Source organism: Rhinopithecus bieti, unplaced genomic scaffold (genome assembly GCF_001698545.2).
Source record: "Rhinopithecus bieti isolate Rb0 unplaced genomic scaffold, ASM169854v2 scaffold_13857, whole genome shotgun sequence".
In the NCBI taxonomy this organism is placed as follows: Eukaryota; Metazoa; Chordata; class Mammalia; order Primates; family Cercopithecidae; genus Rhinopithecus; species Rhinopithecus bieti.
Genome location: NW_016807741.1, coordinates 2,146,866 through 2,157,091, shown reverse-complemented (window position 1 = coordinate 2,157,091; position 10,226 = coordinate 2,146,866).

Sequence of the window (10,226 nt, the reverse complement as noted above, 5' to 3'; positions counted from 1 at the left end):
GGGGCCTGTCGGGGGTAGGGGGCTAGAGGAGGGATAGCATTAGGAGAAATACCTAATGTAGATAACAGGTTGATGGGTGCAGCAAGCCACCATGGCATGTGTATACCTATCTAACAAACCTGCATTTTCTCCACATGTACCCCAGAACTTAAAGTACAATAATAATAAAAATAAATAAAAATGAAAATATAACAGATGACAGTCACATTCAGGGGTGGTCCTGAAACTCAGTGGCGAGATAAGCTCTTCCTAGCAGACAGGGTTTTGAAAAGTGCAACTGGTCATCTACCCCTTGCATGGGGAAAAAAAGTGGCCCAAGATGAGAATTTGTGCAAATCCTGAATAGTGACTAAGGTCTAGGGTTGAGGTGTGTGAATGTACACTTGAGAGTGGGCACACAGTGTGAAGGATTCTGTTGCACATTTTCATGTCCACCAGGACACATTCATCATGGAAGAGCCTCTGAACAATCAATTAGACAAGATGACTTGGCCCAGTGATGCTGGTTGTCAGTGTCCACCCCAGAACTGGCATGACAGGAGCATGAACAAATAGATGGCTAAGGTGTGGAGATGGAGGCTATGTATGAGGTCAACAGCATGGCTCCGGCTTACCAGTCTAGCCACTGTGCCTCTGAATGTCAGCAGCAGAGCTGCTCCTGTTATGGCATTATTCCCCTAGGACTCCAACCTAAAAGGGCCAGTGGTTTATTTTCACAGGTGTAGATACTTTGGGAATGGATCTGCCTTTCTTGCCCAGAGCATCTCAGCCAGCACTACCATCTGGGGGCTTATAGAATGCCCGACGCATAGGCGTGAGTCCCACACAGCACAGCAGCCGACTAAGACACACCTCACAGCCCACGACAGTGCGGTTCACTCACTGCATCACACACTGCAACCCCCGGGGCAGCTGGCCTCACAGAATGCTGGCATGGCCTTTTCAAGGAGCAACTGAAGCGCTAGCTCAGAGGAAACCCCCACAAGGACGAGGTGCCATCCTTCAGTGTGCAAAGACTTATCTATGTCATTGGGTCCCCGAAAGGAAAGACCCATGAGTCTGGAAACCAAGGGGTAGAAGCAGAAGTGACTTCACTTACTGTCAGTCTCTAAGACCCACAGCGGGATTTGGAGCTTCCTGCTCTGCGACTCTGGGCTCTGCAGGGTTGGAAGTCCGGCTCCAAAAGAGGACACACACTGGCCAGGAGACACAGTAAGCGTCCTGTTGAACAGCAAGTTGAAGCTGCTGCCAGGACACTTAGGAGGCCTCGCTCGCAAGGATCAGCAGGTTAAAAGAGAAATCATCGCATTGGCAGGCTTTATTGACCTCATCAGCAGCAGGAGGCAGGCGCGCTTTTACCTAGTGGGGGCGGGGAGGAGCACGGGGAGAACCCAGGAGCTGGGCTCAGGTGCCTCCTGCGGCTCCCTCACCCACTTGTAACTGTGAATACGCAGGTGCAGTCACTGCAGACTGAGCAGGGTGTGATTCTAATTTAGACCCTTCAGGAATGAGGGTCAGGCCATCAGGTAAACTACCGACACCTGCTGACCTAACAGCTGAGGGTGAGGGGAATTTAAATGCAGGTCGGGGGAGGGGTTAGGATGCGCCAAGATCCTCGGCAGTCACGGGGGCTGTGGTTTATCGCTCAAGAAGTAAAGGCCCCTGGGAGCCTTGGAGGAGCTGCTTTCTGAACTTTCCTGGTTGGAGAAATAGATCTGTGTGGGGCAAGGGGTGGGCAGTAGGTGGTAATGAGCATGCGTCTCACGGACCACCATCAACGAGAAGCGTAAACAAACCCAGGGCCAAGGCCGCTGCGCGCAGAAATCTATTGCTGTGTGTGCCCTGGGCTGCATTCCCCGCGGGCAGCTCCCTGTGAGTGGCTGATCGCTGCGGGGATCTAACGCCGGTTCCTGGAAGACATCCACGGACGGCTGACTTTGGCTGAAGGACTCGTTGACCCTTCCTCAGAAAGCTTGCAGTCTGGGACACGTCCATCCCACCTCCTTTCCCTCTCTCCTCTCTTTTCCCTTCCCTGGTTTGCTGTTGGACACGCCATCCCAGACTATCCTACCTCCCTTCCCATTTTATTCCTCACACAAGTGCTTTCCCTAATGCAACCCTTAGACATTTAATCCCGACTTGGCACCTGGTCAGTGATGTGCTGGTAAATGGATCCCCCCAAACAAAAGCTCTCATTTGTAGCATTGGCTGATTTCCATGGTATAGGTGGCCCCACCATGGCAGGCTTCTACTAATGGTTCTTGCAAAACTCCCAAGTAGTGGCTTCCATGAGCTGGCACCAGTCACTCCAAGGCACTACTTCATGTGCCTCTGGGGGCTGAGAGACATGGAGGGGCGTGAACCCATGGTGGATCCTATGTGCTTCAGGGTAGAGTGAGTCAAAATCTAGGGAAGGTGGAGGAGTCTGCTGATTGCCAGCATTTGATCTCAGTAACAGGATGTCTTCTCAGTACTTGAAATTTCTCTTTGGTGTTTCGGACACTAGAAATCTGACGTGCACCTGTCCTTAATGACATATCCACAGTTCTAGTCATTTGTCTCTATCCCCCTCAATCCATGCATCAATCTGCCATCTGATTAGCCTTCCTAAAGCAGCACTCTGACCATGTAAACGCCTCTGCTAAAAAGCTCCAATAACTCCCTTTCCTATGGAGACGTCTCTCTAAACATGTGGAATGCTTTTGGAGGATGTTAATAGGTGTCACGAGAATCCCAGGGCAGCATAATCCAACAAGTTTGGGCAACACTGGCTTAAGCAAAATGAGGCAGATTTCTTTACGTCGGGACTTACCAATGTTAGCTAGTGTGCACAGCAAATTGGCCATAGGGCTATGTAGCCTTTCTCAAACCTGTTCCTCAATGGCTCCCTTCCCCCGCTTTTTTCAGAGCATCTCATAGAATTAGTGTCCTGTGGAACACTATGGAAACGGTAGATGTGCTGACTTAGAAATAAAATCCAAACTCCTTAGTCTAGCCTTCAAGGCTCACCATTGTCTGGGTTTCAATGACTGTCTGACCTTGTTTTCCTTCTGGAACCCTTTGTTCCAGGAAACTTAAACCACTCACTGTGCGTACCCATGGATACTTCACTGCCTTTGATCCTTTCATGTCCTTCCCCTGGTCTCTAATGTCCTTCTTCCTCTTTTTTATATACTGAAATTCATCTATTCTTTCAGTCAGCTCAATGCCACCTTTTCTATAAAGTCTCATCTGAAACCACATGACTTTGAAAAAAATATACGGTAAAATACACTTACAAAAAATTTACCATCTTAATCATTTTTTAAGTATGTGGTTCAGGGGCATTAAGTACCTTCAGTGTTGTGCAGTCATTACCCCATTCATTCCCAGAACTCTTTTGCAAAGCTGAAACTCTGTTCCCATTGACACTAACTTCCCACTCTTCCGTCCTCCCCACCCCTGTCAACCCCCATTTTTCTTTCTGTCTCTGGATTTGACTAGGTGCCTCATATAAGTGGAATCATACCGTTTTATTTGTTGTGTGCGATTGGCTTAGTTCACTTCATATAGTTCACCCCACAAACAAATTCACGAAGGGCATAAAACTGGAAAGTCTCCAGAAGGCTCCTGACGTGGGTCCCTGAGGTCAAACTTGGCAGCTCCTCCATCCTTCCATGCTCATCCTGGAGCTCAGTGGCCCTGCTGAATGGAGATGTTGAAGAATGAATGGGGAATTGTTTCTCAGCATTCCTGATCCCAACTACTTTGGGAAGAAGACATCCCAGCGGACTGGTCTTTCTGTTTTCTTCTTCCACTCAAGGTTCAGCCATGTTGCAACACGTACCAGAATTTGTTTCCTTTTAAGGTTGAATAATATTCTACTGTCGATACATAGCACGTTTTGCTCATTCATTCATTGGCCAGTGGACACTTGGGTTGCTTCCACATTTTGGCGATTGTGAATAATGCTGCTATGAACATGGGTGTGCAATTATCTGAGTCTCTGCTTTCAGTTAAGTGTATACCCGGAAGTGGAGTTGCCGAGTCATCTGGTAATTTTGTGTTTAATTTTTTGAGGATCTGCCATATTGGCTTTCACAGCAGCTGCAACTTTTGACATTCCTGAACCCACACAACCTTTTACCAGCACACTCTGCATTAGTTATTAGTTATATTCCTTAGTATATTTTTAGCCATTTATACAAGTCTTCTCTTTCCTGTATTATAAGTCCCTAAAAGGTAAGAGGCATGTCACATTTTTCTTTGCTTCTTCCCAGATGTCGAGATTAGTGCCTTAATGTGGTGCTCACTGATGTTCTGCCCCTTAATGTTGGGCCTCATCACTTGTGGGAGGACTGAATTTCTCTCCACACTGACATCCTACTAGCAGTTTTCACTAATAGTCACACACACACACACCCCAAAACACACATCATAATCTTTTTACTCTTCAATGTGGTAAACAGAGCCTCTACCAAAGGATAGCAAGGAACATTCAGATGATTATTTGCACCAAGAATGTCCTCCCAATGCACCAACGTACCTAAAATGTTGGATGGAGATGGTGCCTCTTCCAGTGGGAGCTACTCATGGCATCAGAACAAACCCACCCCACAGACAAATTCACAAAGAGTGTAAAACTGGAAGGTCTCCATCAGGCTCCTGAACAGGGCCTCCAAGGTCAGGTTTGGCAGCTCCTCCATCTTTCCACGCTCATTTGGAGCTCAGTGGCCCTGTTGAATGGAGATGATGAAGGATAAATGGAAAACTGTTCCTCAGTATCCCTGGTCTCAACTGCTTTGGGAAGAAGACATCCACCCAGCAGGCTGGTCTTTCTGTTTTCTTCTTCACATTCCTCTTCCTGTAGTTACTGTTCCTCTTTTGACAGGTTAACATTTAACTTGGAAAAAAAATCGGCTCCTTAGAATTTTGAGCAAATGCTAATCACTACCAGCTGTCTCTGCTGTCCATCTTTCACCTTCTCCTGAGGTGGGCAAGGCTAATTTAGCTTGTCAGTGGAGGTTTTGTCTGCTGTTAACCTCTTCACCTCGTTGTTTCCCCCAAGTTTGTTTGCTTTAGCAGGGTTTAATTGGATTAAGGTTCTGGTCTCAGAGACTTTCAGATCTGGAACCTTTATTAGATGAGACGAGATCATAGAAAACAGAAGGTAAGGTGGGAGGGCCACTAATTCAACACCTGGCCCACAATGGCGAATTAAATCCAGAATTAGTGAGACTTGGGAGCAGGGCCTCCCCATTGGGATTTTCTTCATGTTCCCAGCTGCTCCTTGGAACCCGTTGTCTCAAGGACCTCCTAGGAGATGAACGTATAGGCATCACCGGCAGCTCTCTCTTTTTTTCATTTTTTTAGGGAGGAGAGGGGAAATATTGGTAGCTTGCTAGGAGGAGAAACAGTACAGTAAGACAGAAACAGTGTGGTGTTGTGAAAAGCACCAAATGTTATATATACAATTGGTTAAGAAGCAAATAGGTAACAACTTATGGTCTTCACAACCTGCTTTTGTGGTAATCTGAACTTGGACACAGAGCATGCTGGACCTTGGCTCCAGGGTTGGGACAAATGGTCAGTATTTCATACCACAGGACTCCAGAGGATGGGGTGAACTTAGGTGTCAAGATCTTCTGAGGAGGGCAAATGTGGAGGCAGATGCCAACCTGATGGTTGGAGTTTAGAAATAAGATATTCTACTAGGACCAGCATCACGCAGCTTGTGTATTGCACAACTTCAGAGGCACTCTTCACAGTAGATTGGTGGTAGCTGTGGATACCTGCGGTCTTACCTGTTCAGCAGTACCTTTTTCTAGGTGGCTGCCCTCCCTGCCATCCACAGTTACCATAGGTGCTCCCTGCATGCACTTAACTCCAACTTGATCAATTGGGGTTTTTCATTCATTCGGTTAAGTTGATTGGCACAGGGGTGGCCACCTGACCTAAGCTGGGCTATAAAATGCAAAGCCTGGGACAACCCAATGGCCGTGTTTCTTGCTGTGTGAACCTGGGGAGCAGAGGCCAGTTAGCAGAAAAAAAGAAGATTTCAACATATGCAGAGAAGCGCTGAGATGAGAAACTCAGAAAGAGATGTTCAAGTCAGTGTTTCCACCTGTCCCTGCGACACTGGGTTCCATGAGACACTAAATCCCCCTGAGTGTTTCAGCTGGTTCAGATTCAGTTTCTGTGACTTGAAAACATAAGAGTTCTGAGTAACATGCTACAGGTCAGGGTCAAGGATGTGAAAGTATTTTGTTTTCAGTGCTTCAACAGATTTGGAATAGGAGCTTTCTAGAGGTTAAATGTAGCTCTCAGGAATTGTAGGAAGGGTTTCAGCAACCCAACCAAGGAGGGAGGTTTGAGGATTTAAGCAAATAACCCAGGAGGCACAGGACAATCACTGGGCATGCTGGTGAGCAGGGCACCACCAATGCAGGACTTAGGAGAGCTCGGCTTTATTCAGTGGATAATGGGCTGCTGATTCCATCTCACTTGTCAAAACTGCACTGGAGTCTGGGCATGGTGGCTCTTACCTATAATCCCAGCACTTTGGGAGGCCAAGTCAGGAGGATTGCTTGAGTCCAGGAGTTCCAGAGCAGTCTGGGGAACATAACGAGACTCCGTCTCTACTAAAAATAAAATAAAATTAGTCACACATGGTATCATGCCCCTGTAGTCCCAGCTACTTCAGAGGCTGAGGTGAGAGGATCACTTGAGCCCACGAGGTCGAGGCTGCAGTGAGCCATGATTGTGCCACTGCACTCCAGCCTGGGTGACAGAGAGAGACCTTGTCTCAAAACACAACAAAACAAACACAACCAAAAAAACTGCCTTGGAACTTGCAAAAGTAATGATTGTCATGACAATAGCATCATCAACAACAACAACAAAACCCAAGCAAACAACCCAGTTAAGACATGGGCAAAGGACTTGGACATTTTTTCAGAGAAGATATACAAATGGCAAAGAAGCTCATGAAAAGATTCTCAACATCTCTAATCACTAGGGAAATGAAAATCAAAACCACAATGAGATACCACTTCACACCCTTTAAGGATGGCTACTATAAACACACACACACACACACCCTACACACACACAATAACAAAGATTGGCAAGGATGTGGAGAAATGGGAATCCTCGTACACTGTTGGTGGGTATATGGAATGATGTAGTATGGTAGGTCTTCAAAAAATTAAAAATAGAATTACCGGGTGTGGTGGCTCACACCTGTAATCCCAGCACTTTGGGAGGCCAAAGCTAGTGGATCAGTTGAGGTCAGAAGTTCGAGACCAGCCTGGCTGACATGGTGAAATCCCATTTCTACTAAAAATACAAAAATTAGCTGGGCGTTATGGTGGGCGCCTGTAATCTCAGCCATTCAGCAGATTTAGGCAGGAGAATCGCTTGAACCTGGGAGGTGGAGGTTGCAGTGAGTTGAGATTGCACCATTGCATTCTAGCCTGGGTGACAAAGTGAGACTGTCTCAAAAAACGAAACAAAACGCAATGAAACAGAATTACCATATGACCCAGCAATTTCCACCTGCAATCTAACCCCCAACTTTCCTTCTCCTATATTGCCATTGTACCTATGCTTAATTCTGCAAAACTTCCTCACATCTGGGATGGAGTGGATGCTAATCTTACCAGTGAGGGTGTTCCCTCCATCCTAGATCCCACCTGCCTCTTGAGGTTTCCCCAGCCCTCTCACTGGAAAACACTCTCTTTCATTTGAACTCTCCTGGCATTTTGACTGTCTGTCTTACATAGGACTGCTCATATTTGCTTTGTCATCATTGCTAATGTATTTGTCTTCTCTACTGGACTGTGTGCTTGCTGAGGGCAGGAAGGGCGTGAGTCTTATTTATCCACAAATTCCACCTAGCTCACATTGGTGATTGATAGGCAGCACGATTTCAATGAAGAGTAGTTGAAAAACATGAATATAGAGAAGGATGAGAAGACTGGTTATTAATGGAATGAGAGATGAGCACAGAATTAAATTTAGGAACATGTGCCACACCCATGTCTATTTTCTCCTCATTTGGTTTGTGAATAGGAAGAGCTATCAGTCACTAGTGTGACCATGCTAGTCTTGTTATTTCTGCTGCACAGATGTACTGGGTTATGGTTTAAAGAATAACCCTCCACGAAGGCTTGTTATCCCTACTCCTTACACACACATGCATGGCAAGACAACCCTGGAGAGCCCAAAAGCCTGTCTAGAATCCCAGTGGGGAAGGTCAGGAAGATGTTCCTGGAAAATGGCCCCTCAGTGACTGTGAAATTTTACCCTGGATGGGTGCGGGGGCTCATGTCTGTAATCGCAGCACTTCGAGGGGCCAAGGTAGGAGCATCATGTGAGCCCAGGGATTTGCGGCCAGCCTGGGCAAGATAGTAATATCCCCTCTCTACAAATTTTTTTTTTTTTAATTAGCCAGGGGTGATGGTGCATGTCTGTAGTCCCAGCTACTCAGGAGGCTGAGGCAGGAAGATCCCTTGAGCCCAGGAGTATGAGGCTGCAGTGAACTGTGATTGTGCTACTGTACTCCAGCCTGAGCAACAGAGTGAGACCCTAACTCACAGCATAAATAAAATTGTTCCCTGCTATGGTCTGAATGTTTGTGTCCTCCCAGCATTCAAATGTTGAAATCCTAACCCCTTGAGGTGATGGTGTTAGGAGCCAGAGCCTTTTGAGGGGTGATGAAGTTGTGAAGGTGGAGCCCTCATGAATAGGACTAGTGCCCTTATAATAGCCTGACAGAACTCTTTTGCCCCTTCTGCCATGTGAGGTCAGTGAGAAGGCGCTATCTATGAACAAGGGAGTGGACCCTATCAGACACCAGATCTCCTGGCGCCTTCATCTTGACTTCCCAGCTTCCAGAATTGTGAGAAATTTATTTGTTATTTTATTTTATTTTTGAGACAGGGTCTTACTCTGTTGCCCAGGTTAAAGTGCAGTGGCATAATCATGGCTCACTACAGCCTCGACCTCCTGGGTTTAAGCAATCCTCCTGCCTCAGCCTCCCCAGTAACCGGGATCACAGGCATGCACCACCACACCTGGCTAATTTTTTTGTTTATTATTATTTTTTTTTGTAGAGACAGGGTCTCTCCATGTTGCCCAGGCTGGTCTCAGACTACCGGGATAAAATGATCCTCCCACATCAGCTTCCCAAAGTCCTGGGATTACAAGTATGAGGCACCATGACTAGCCCTCTGTTGTTTATAAGTCACCCAGTTTGTGGTCTTTTGTTATAGCACCCAGACTGGACTAAGACATATTCCAAAGAGGCCCTGGACATGCTGAGCCTGGGCTCATGCATTTCATAGGCCATGCATAGAACAAATAACAGGCCTGGCCTCAGATTTGGGGTCTGAAGAAAGAGAAGGAGCTGCTCCTTGTGCCTAGGAGGGATGGGGCCCTGAGGGTAATGGCAGTGAGCATTTACTGAGCACTTACTATGTACCAAACAGTATTTTCCACCTGCACTGTGTGGTAGATACTAACCATGTGGCTATTGAGTACTTGAAATGTGCTCAGGGCTGGGCGTGGTGGCTCATGCCTGTAATCCCATCACTTTGGGAGACTGAGGTGGGTGGATCACCTGAGGTCAGGAGTTCGAGACCAGCCTGGCCAATATGGCGAAACCTCATGGCTACCAAAAATACAAAAATTAGTTGGCCGTAGTGGCGTATGCCTGTAATTCCAGCTACTTGGGAGACTGAGGCAGGAGAATAGCTTGAACCCGGGAGATGAAGATTGCAGTGAGCCAAGATCAAGCCACTGCACTTTAACCTGGGTGACAGAGTGAGGCTCTGTCTCAAAAAAAATATATATAGATATAGATATAGTTATAGATATAGACATATGATCAGTGCAACTGAAGAGGTGAATTTTTAATTTAAATTTAAAAACAGATACTCTATTCGGTTACTAGAAAATAAGAATGGTTGAAACTAACATGGGTACGTGAATGTACTTTTTCAACTATTATATAAATCTTATGAAATCTAAATAAGAAGCAAGTATTTCTTTTTTCTTTTTCTTTTCTGTTTGTTTTGTTTTCGAGTCTGTCGCCCAGGCTGGACTGCAGTAGCTCCGCTCACTGCAAGCTCCGCCTCCCGGGTTCACGCCATTCTCCTGCCTAAGCCTCCCGAGTAGCTGAGACTACAGGCGCCCGCCACCAAGCCCAGCTAATTTTTTTTTTTGTATCTTTAGTAGAGACGGGG